Here is an 11575-nt window from a genome sequence, read left to right on the forward strand (position 1 = left end):
ACCTGATTACCCTAAATTGGTACCGAGCGAGCCCACGCGAGGGCGACTCGATCCTTTTACTTAAAAACTCACCCACTGTCTTTTTCGCTAGTGAATATCACTTAGGATTTTAACTGCCACTAGAAATCGTCAAATCACTAAGGGTTTCCCTTAGTTTTATTAAGTATTGTATACGTATCCATTATAGGATTTTAAATGTAAGTAGGATTCCGTTTACAAACCCGGAGCGGAGAGCTGAGCAGATTAGCTTTATACGATTGTAACAAGATTTAATTTTACTTTTCACATATTTTGACGCTTGTTGTTGATAAAAAAAGAAGTGTAAAGTAAAATTAAACCTTGTCTCAATCGTTTAAAGTTCCATTTTATTTGCGAAAAAAATGTTCTCTGCTCTACCCCCCAGTCTGTCGGAACGGACCCTTAATGTAACCCAAAGTTCGCATTTTGGAACGAAGTTCCTTATCGCGCGTTGTGAAAGGGGGCTAGACAGAAAAAATTCTTACGAAAAGTTGTCACGACACTTTTTGCTATAGTAAGTATGTTATCGACGAATGAGCGCTACTTCACCATGGCAACGACGTGACAATATATAACGAAAATTCATAGAAATAAAATGTACTTCTTGTGAAGACTTAAGTTCTTTATTCATAGAATAAACATTGGTTCCTTCACTAATTAATCGAAAGGAACTTTGTTCCATCCGGGTGTCCCTTGACACCTCTCAAGTTTTTTTAAATTATATAACTAATTATAATAAATTCGTAAATACATGTTTTTATAATATTCATATCACGTTAAACTAATGTTAGTTTTAACATTCGTTAATATATAAAAACGAACTAGTTTTCCCACGCTGTTACAAGTTTTGTGCATTAAATAATAAAATGGGCTTGTAAACCTAATAGTTATGAGGATCAATATATTTGCATGCAAATAACATACCTTATGTTAATAACTTATAAACATATTGACATTACTAATCTTTCTAATATGACAAAGCGAATTGTATGGATGTTTATAAGAAGGTATCTCCAGATCGTCTGCATGGATTTCAATGAAACTGGGTATAGATGTTTTGTAGAACACATAGGCTACCTTTTAAACCTACCTATGAACTCGTAAATGTGTACTGTTCCCGTGGGATATGTTTAATTCATTTATTTACTCGATAACTCTACAACAGTCCAACACATCTTAATGGCAAGGAAGAACATAGTATCAAGTAACACATGAGATACATAACACTTTTATTTTTAATTCAGCGCAGACAAAATCTCGGGCAAAAGTCTATAAACTAATACAATTACAATAATATTTTAGCAGTATAGATTATAAAATGAGTTTGTTTTATAGTTAAACTATATGAATATTAGAAGAACCTCAAAAACTGATAAGCTCGTAAACTACGAGTAGCTGTCGCCAGCGACTACTTCCGCGCGGAATTAAAAAAAACTTAATAAGTAGCTTATGCGTTCTTCCAGACTCAAATCTACATCTGTGCCAAATTTCATCAAGATACATTGAGCCGTTCCGGAGATACCTTCAAACAAACATCTATCAATCGAAACATTAGCATTTATAATATTAGTAAGAAGTAAGATGGCATTACATGGAGTTTTTCGGTTGGAAGTTTATATAAATAATTTTGATAAAGGTCGTTTAAAATCGTACAAAATTCGATCGGTACTACAAAGGTATACTTTACGATAATTAAACTGCAATATAATATTTTTAATCATCAATTTAACAGCGACCATATAAAACGCGATTAAAATCTCATTTGTTCTTAAAAGGCAGATGGAGGTCGAACAATTAGAGACTAACAATAAATTTTACATTGGCATTGCGAAATCGTACGATTACAAAAATTATATGCCTTTAATAATAATCAAAACCATTAACGTCACGTACCAATATAGTCATAATATAACTGGACGCAATGACACTAATAAAAACAGCCATAAAATTCACTGAAATCATTAAAATTTGATAGTTTTATTTTAAAAAAAATATAAATGATAAAGTCGGCATAAACTGTAGAAAATTACGACAAATAGCATTTTAATTAAAATATGTTGCAAGAGTTCAATTAAAGAAATTTCGTACTTAATTTTTCTGGTTATTTTAAATATACAGACGCAATTCAACAGGACATAAGTGGAATACATCTAGTAAAAACAAAATTAAAAATATAATTATGATACGTAAATTTATAACAGTTATTAGAATGTTGGTGGCTTACGGGTTAAGCATTTCACTTACAATCTGCAGGTCCTGGGTTCTCGAATCTCGCTATGTACCAATATGTTTTTCGATTTACATATTTACATTTATCCGAAGTTCTTACGGTGAAGTAAAACATCGTGATGCAACCTGCACATATCTGAGAACAAATTCAAAGATATGTGTGAAGTTAACCAACCCGCATTAGGCCAGCGCGGTTTACTATGGTCTAGTCACACCTATCTTGGGGTAGGCTCCGAGCCCCTCGGTGGGGACGTATAATGAGCTGATGACGATGAATTAAGTTTTGCGACTACTAAAAAATGCTGACCGCAGCACATCAACTGCCATGATTAGGTCGCCAGTTCGCCAAACCTACTAGCCGGACAGACCAGCCAGTTTGGCCCGACATTTGGGTAGAAAGGTCGGACATATTATTTAGGATTTTGTCTCCGTATTAATAGGTACACTCTCGTTTGGGAAATGTAAAAAACTTAACAAAAGCCGGAAAACCGTTAAAGAAGCCTACCTATGTCCGGCTTTATCCGGACACCTGATAACAGTTTGAATTGACAGGATTAGAAGAGTCTGTGCTATTCTAATCCTACTTTGTCTAGTTATATATATTAAAATGACTTTAGAATATCCGGTGTAAATCAATCAACCGCTAATCGAATAAACACGGATGACTATCATTACTCTATCCGGTAATATATACTGATCATTATCCATTAAATATGTATTTTGTACATAGAATTTGTCAATTTCATACAAGGTCGGCGGCAATTACAATCAGTGTTGCAATTCGTTAACATTTATTACTTTATTTATTTTGGTTAATACAAACTTTTAAATTTACATATGATGGTACAATGACATTCAAACTTTTTGGTGGCTCGTATTATTGGAAGGGGAACAAAGAACACAATTTTAGGTATCATCAACACTTAAATGGATGCAAAAGTTCGAAACACGTCAATGTTCTTCGTACTTCCACACATTTTTATAGAGATGCGCTCTCAGTAAATCATGACCTGCCTTAAAGTATTAATCTTACGTCAACATCAGGCTACCATTCCCTAAAGAGCATCGGCATTTACTTCCTTCTTACGCATATCCTCTTTCACACAATCCATCCATCCATCCTTCCTCTGCCTACTTTCTCCGGTCTTCCTCTGCCTTTGTAGCCATCCAAATTCAATCTTATTACTTTCTGGTTTATGTGATCATATCTCTCCAGAATATGTCCATTCTACACTAACCTTTTGCTGCTGTATTTCTCACTTGCTCACTGGCTGTACTCTCATTCTTAACTTGATACTTTCTTGTATAACAGATTGTAAACACCTTAATAATATGTACAATCACATTTGAAGTCCGAGACGTGACGTAACATGTTATTAGCTACCGTTAACGCAACATAATCTTCATTGTGTCCGTTTCAATCAAACCATTCCCTGGCCTTCAGTAGGGCTGCCAACTTTAAGAAAATAACTGGCCGCAAAAAAACTACCAAAGACCTATCCCTTGACCATTAATAATTATCGGATGACAACAAAAATGACGTTCATTGTACCTTTAAGTAGTCATCGAACGATACCTCATGTCAAAATAGTAACCCGAATTAGTTGCAGCCCTAGTCTTCAGATATGTACGTTGCTACAACTAGGTCCCAACCGCGTAATTTACCTTAAGCCCACTCAAATTAACCGTTTCACAAGCGAGAATATACCATTAAATTATAAATTGACTAAATTTACATAGAATCTTTAAATTAACCGCATATTATTAGAGGCTTTTACGCTTAAGTTTCGTAAGTGATTTGTAAAAATAAACCCTCATACGTTTAATCTAGCTAGAAATTAAAAAAACAAGAATAAGTTAGATTTTTTAAGTATGGTGTTGGCTAAGATCCAATTTGCTTTAAATTACAAGAGACCAACCTACATGTTATGGCGTTATCTGATTTAAATAGAATACATAAGAAAATAATTTATATTAAGAGAATAAATTAAACAAGAAAATATAACTTTAACCGAATCTAAAGGGGCAAAATTTATTGTTGTTGGCTAAAAAACTTAAGATCAAAGATCACAGAGTAAAAAATTACCAACAGAATAACAGAGAACATTGGTGTGGTCGTGTAAATATTAAAGTAACGTATTACTATAGTTTTAGTTAAATAAATTGCTCGTGCACTTAAAATAAATATACGTAAATTATTTGCAAGAGACAGCGCCCAGTACAGTCGGAGAAAAAAGGCTAAATGTATTTAATTAAGACATTTTTGCAGAACCTTTTTTTAAGAATCAAATATTTTGAAGAATTTATTTATGATCAAACATAATTGTGTTCATAAATGTAAAAAGTTATATCTCACTTTAATTTAATTGTTTACTATTTGGACGAATATAGTATGCAAGTTGTTGTTTATTGGAAAATTAAAAAAAATATTAAGTGCATTTGCGAATATCTAACCTATTTATTAACCAAGTATTTAATTCTAAAATAGACAATATACTCTTTAAAATTATGACTTATTAAGCAAAAGTTTTGACATCATTTTGGCTAAAAATGTAGGGATGATAACAAGTATTTTAATTATTTCTTTTTATTACTTACAATTCAACAATATTCATAATAATTTTGTAGTGGATTGTACTTTATCGAGTTTTGGAAACGTCTGTCGCAAGGCGCCCGCGGCAAGGCAGCGAGCGGTCACTGCTCACCAGTTCTTTGTGACGTTAATTTACGTATAAAAAAAACAAGATGGGCCACACAAAGTATGCGAATTCATTGCATATTCATTGTCCTTTATACATTTTTTATAATACGTTTATACTAAAGAAAAAAATAGCTATTTATTTTTATAAAAAATAGGCATATAACTTTTACCATAACTGTAATGATGTTACCAACTTTGTTGTATAACAAATCATCTCCCTTTCCTTATCCAACTCACGTGGTTTCGGCGCACAAGGTTTCATAAACCTGAATGTTTGGGCTTAATTTTTACCGCCCGCCACCTGTTGACGCTAACCCTAGGTACGAGTTTTTTTATTTTTATTTTATTAAAAGCTATATACTAATTAACTACTTAAAAATAGTTCTTAAAATACACTAACAATAAATAAATAATCCTTCAATTTATTTACCAAATAATTTGCGGTCGCCCGCGACTCTGTCCACGTGACATTAAAAAAAACTATAAGTAGCCTATAGATTCTTCCAGATTATTTTCTACAACCGTGTCATATGTCATCAAGATCCGTTGAGCCACTCTCGAGATAACCCTCAAACAAACATCCATCCATCCGTGCATTTATAATATTAGTAAGATTAAGATTGTATAGCTCTTCCAAACTTATATTAGAACATTAACAACAATTGAGTTGAAAATAGCAATTATCTATTTATCAACGCTGACATAAATATCGTAATAAAAATACATAAAAATCACCACAGATAATATCGAACAATACATCTCGATACTAATTGATCTATGTCGATTATTCGATAGAAACATTATCGATTTTTATCAGACAAAGTGGTATTGCGAACGATATAAAGTTTTAAATGTTATTTATTGCTTTATTTAGCTTTAGGGTTAGTATAATTGACACATAAATTATAACGAAGCGTTTATTTCTGACGCCCACCGGCTATAGTCATATCAATCTGTAATAAAGGGTTGTTATTGATGTTTTAAGGTCACTATGACCTGATTATATGATCAATACAGTCACATTAGAATTTAATAGTATAACATTACTAGCTTTTGCTCGCGACTTGAACCGTTGCGGTGTTATCAAGTTAATGTATATATCAACGTATCCCAAGGAAACTGTAACTGTCTTCGAGATAAAAGATAGCCTAAGTGTTCCTTCAGACTATATTCTACCTCTATGGCAAATTTCATCGAGAACCATAAAACCTTTCTGGAGATACCTTCAATCAAACATCCATCCATCCAAGTAAGATTTTTATTTACAAACTGGCAACTAACTAGCTGATGCACGTGTCGAATAGTTTAGAAATTATCTTGTTTATCAAGTCTGTTTTTAAAAGAGTCTATTTATAGAGTCATTCCTACATTCTGTGGGACTTTGTTCCATACCACAAATACTGTAAATCTGTTTAGCTAATAGTAGTTAGTTTAAATTAAAAAAATTAAATTAAAAAAAATGATCTAACTAACACGTATAGCAACTATAATGAATGAAGATTTTCGTATTAAAATTAATAAATATACAAAACCCTACAGAAAATTATTTGTTTTGCGTCAATTATTATAAAAAGATAGAGGACGTACATTGAAAGCAAATATTTAATTAATTAATTGTGCATTAACAAATATAATTAAAAGGCAAATTCGCGCGAATTAGCCGCGCAAATAACGTCTTATTTTCCGAGAATAAATATTTATAGGTTTTAGAATACTAAGAAGGGAGATTATTTTCAACAAATAATAAATTTAAAACCGCCTATAACACCAGTTTGTTAACTATGTTACGCCAGGTTTCAAATCAGGACCTAGCTGTTTTTATAGAAAAGCTAAAAGGTGTTGCGAATAAAGGATAGCCTAATGTTACCAGTGATCTCTCGTCCATGGATATCCGCAACACCAGAGGAATTGCGGATATATTGCCCACCTTTGAAAATATGGAAACAATAAGGATTTATATACCCACATCCTAAAGAGGCACAGAGTCTGGTTGCTCAACTGCTTGCTAAAACTTTAAACTGTACGTTTCCACTACATTTGCAAGTGAATGTAGTTCAAGAGCGAAATGTGGCAACACAGAAATTGTTTTGCATATCCCCCACTAACGTATCTGTACTATAGCTACCCACCACCTTATTGTAATGCACTTTGAGTAATTTTCTATAATACAAGAGAAAGATTATATTGTAAAATCATATTATATCCAGAAAACCATAACTTTATATTTGAGATTAACTACTTTTTATTTTTTATTGTTCAACGCACGACATCATTTGCTTGTAGTTTTTTTTTTGTTTAATCATTTAATTGTTATTTACAAAAATACAGATTAAAAAATAACAGTTAAAATGTAATTTAATTAAGTAACTTAAAGATTTTAATCTTTTAATTATTTCACACCTTGGTAGAGATTTGTACAGCTCACTTGATATACAGTTTGCATGTCTTATAAAATTTATATGCGAGTACTTAATAATATTTGCAACAATGTAACAAAGTCTCCTGAGTCACTTCGGGAAAATGGTGACGTTGCCTTGGCGGAGTCACTCCCTTTTTCATAAAAGTCAACCTCAAAATGCTTTACTTTCTTTATTTTACTATCCTATTATTTAACTGAATGCTCCACAAAAATATTTATTATCCAAACTTACACGTTCATTAATTTTAAGAACGCGACAGCGTAATGTGTTCTACATAACCGTCAGATAAAAAATTCTGACAGCTCGTCACTTCAGCTCCATTTATAAATGTGAAACAATCATCAATTGTACGTGTTAATTTATTATCGAGGATTATTCTTGACGGTGATTTATTGTACGATCTTCTCGCGGATTCCAATATGAAGTGATTGAATATCATGACTACTGAAGTTAGCATGTACATAGATAACGGTCATTAGTTGTCAGGGGTCATGTCAACTTGTGAAGGGTCGCGGTTTGATATTATGATTATATGTCAAGTGTTGTGGGAAGGTTATCTGGTTCCGTGTTTAGCAACCTAAAAACACTAAGAAAAAAACTGTAAAAAGAAAAAATCAATTCAATTGAATTATAACTCTTACTTCATTTCTGGGTACCTATATAATACAAGAATATGTAGTAACAAAAGTGCCATTTTCATCTATATAATCTATGAACGTCGTGTTAGTTACACTATTTATAACTCAAAAACGGCTGAATCGATTTGACTGAAAATTGGTGGGCAGGTAGCTTAGAACCAGGAAACGGACATAGGATAATTTTTACCCCGTTTTCTATTTTTTATTCCGCGCGGACGGAGTCGCGGGTAAAAGCTAGTATATAATACATTATCTTTGTCACAAAACATGTAGTACTTTATTTTACATGTCACATGACTAATCGAGTTTCATTCGAATTAAATTCGAGTTATATCTTAATCTTGGTAATTAAGTCGAATTTATTATATTATCTAGTTGATTATTAAGTGGGTTACTTCCAACAGTTAGTTAATGTTCTAACTACATGAAGTAGATAAAACTAGTGTGAATGCACCCTAATAAAATTTGACATTAGCCGTGACCTAAATATACGAATACAACAAACTCATGCAAAACGCATGCACTGACTCATGCCTTGACCACCGGAATAACGAATGGGCGGTTTTGAATATCAAATAGGGACTTTTAAAATTGCATGCACGTCGCAATGACCAAGTTGGCTGCATTGGCGCAACACAATGGGTGAATGTATGATGTAAATATTTAAAATGTATGGATAGTTATAGCAAAAGGTATGGCCAATTCTTAGAAAGACTTTTCCTGGACAGGCAAAGATCCCAAGCCAGTGGGATTTCATTATTTCACTTTATAGTAAACTAGCTTTTACCCGCGACTCCGTCCGCGCTGAAAAAAAATAATAGAAAACGGGGTAAAAATTATCCTATGTCCTTTTCCTGGTTCTAAGCTACCTGCCCACCAATTTTCAGTCAAATCGATTCAGCCGTTCTTGAGTTATAAATGGTGTAACTAACACAACTTTCTTTTATATATATAGATATAGATTGTAGATTATGCTGCAAAATTACATAAAATATTTATTGTGGTTAAAAAGATTCTCTCCATATTATAGAATACAGTTCTTCGAAAATTTCGTCATTTAAAGACTGTAAGAATATTTTATATACAACTTTTGTTTTTTTTTAAATAAGATTTTGTTTTTAATCCAATGAGTAGGTTAAAATTAACTTATTATTTTATTATAAAATATATCATTCAAGTATAAATTTATTTTCGTTCGTCAATAAAATATTGTTAACAAACATTTAAGCGTGTTGTGCGATTTATTTTGGATTTCACATTGGTCATGTGACGAGCGAATTATATCCTTGATGTAATTAACTCGTTACATTTTATTACGAAATATTAAATTGTTTGACCAAACGTGTCGTGGGAAAGTAGGACATTCGAAGAAAGTACGGTAAGTGAGTTATTTTCTATATTTTTTTAAATATACGTAAACAAGTAAACTATATACTTAGTGATAAGTTCTATGTGTATTTATCTAAATTAACAGTAATACGTACAAATTACTCGTCACGTTGTGTACGATACCAGGTCTAAAACACCTTGTACGTTTCTCGGTTACAGTACGGCAAAGAAAAGTATAGAACTCCCTGACGTGCGAAAAAAGGATGTAAATGTCTTAAATGTTACATGATCTTACAGGCCTTGTACCGCCACAATGACAATTTTAGTACCAGGTCTATACCACCTTGTACGGGAGGACTGGAAAGAATAAGAAAATTTGCCTCATCGAACGTATTAAAGCATACTTTATGAGGTAGTCAATGAGAAAAATAATATGGCATAAATAAACATGAACATCTAAATAATTAAGACTAAGAAACAAGAGAAAAACATTTGCATGCAGCCAAAGAAGAGTTGACGTGAATGTTTCTTTTGACCAACAATAAACAAAATTACGTTATTATAAATTCATAGATACTTAATATTAATTGTTTGGGACCAGCGTCCAATACTAAAATGGGCATAATTTGTACTTCAAGCCACGAGTATGCAAAATCCTCGCATAAATTACAATTACATTAAAGCTCCTTGTAACTTGTAATAATTCTAAAATTAATAAATAATTGACTAACAACATATACACACCTTCTTGTAATACGATGTTGGTAACAAGCTTACCAGCAATATATAATCTGAAAATCTTCAGTCTACAAAGTGTTCTAAAAGCAAGACTTCATTGTTGAAATATTTGTAAAAAAAATCTCTAAATCTATTTAAAAATAGCCGGTGATAATAGTTAAATGACAGTGGAATTACACCCTAAATGTCACAAAATTAATAAAGTACAATACTTAAATTATTAATAAACTAGCTTTTTCCCGCGACTCCGTCCGCGCAGAATAAAAAAAAAAAAAGAAAACGGGGTAAAAATTATCCTATGTCCTATTCCTGGTTCTAAGCTACCTGCTCACCAATTTTCAGTCAAATCGATTTAGCCGTTCTTGAGTTATAAATGGTGTAACTAACACAACTTTCTTTTATATATATAGATAGTGTATAATTCAATTTTAAGAGACCTCGACAAAGATAGTGTTTTAAAAATGTTGGTCGAGTATTTGTCCAATGTTGGATCAAATGTTTCGCAAGATAAATATAAACTGTACAAATAAAAGCGATTCAAGACAACATATCAACACAGGTGGGCACAGTTAATCGAAAAGTTAACTTCGTTAATCGTTAATTCGTTAATAAAAAAATTAACTTCGTTAATCGTTAAAGCGTTAAATTCTCGAAAATTTAACGCAAGTTAAAGTTAATCGTTAACAGTTAACCATACCAAAATTATACATATTAATTTCATACTTATTGTGGCGACACTTGTTTAAAATAGTAATTTGACTATACATTCTATAACACATTAGTATTAGAGACAAGTATGAATGTATTATAGTATATTTCATTACGAGTGCGGAAAGCCTGTCATTGCAAAGAGTTCCGACAAATGTCTACCCAAGCCGAGGCGTAGCCGAAGGTGAGGGTTGACAGTTGGAACAAGTTGTAATGACAGTTCCGCACGTGTACTAAACAACTATTTTTAATACAGTTGCGAAAAATGAAGCAATTTAATCAATACATAGTATAAAACAAAGTCGCTTTCGCTGTATGTCCGTATGTATGCTTAGATCTTTAAAACTACGCAACGGATTTTGACGCGGTTTTTTTTAATAGATAGAGTGATTCTTAAGGAAGGTTTGTATGTATAATAAATGCATAATATAGTAGAGAAACACTGATAAATTTAAAGGTTTCTAATGTGAACGTTGTGTATAAGGACATTCTGTAGTAGGTATATTTTGCATTGCACCCGTGCGAAGCCGGGGCGGGTCGCTAGTAGAATAATAATAAAAACACAATAAACTCAACTAATTAAAATGTTTGAAAAATGGCGCTAACCGTTAAAGAATACAAACAGAGATTTTTTTGTTTTCTTCATCCATTCTGGGTAGGCAAAGGGAAATATGCCAAATCGGCCAAGTCTTCAGTAGATTATTTTTATTGATATGAAATGAAAATGAAATTTAATGAGATGAAATAAAATGAAACCTAACCCAATTCATTGAATAAAATCATTAAATCTGATA

The sequence above is a fragment of the Papilio machaon genome, chromosome 16 (genome assembly GCF_912999745.1).
Source record: "Papilio machaon chromosome 16, ilPapMach1.1, whole genome shotgun sequence".
NCBI classification, from domain to species: domain Eukaryota; kingdom Metazoa; phylum Arthropoda; class Insecta; order Lepidoptera; family Papilionidae; genus Papilio; species Papilio machaon.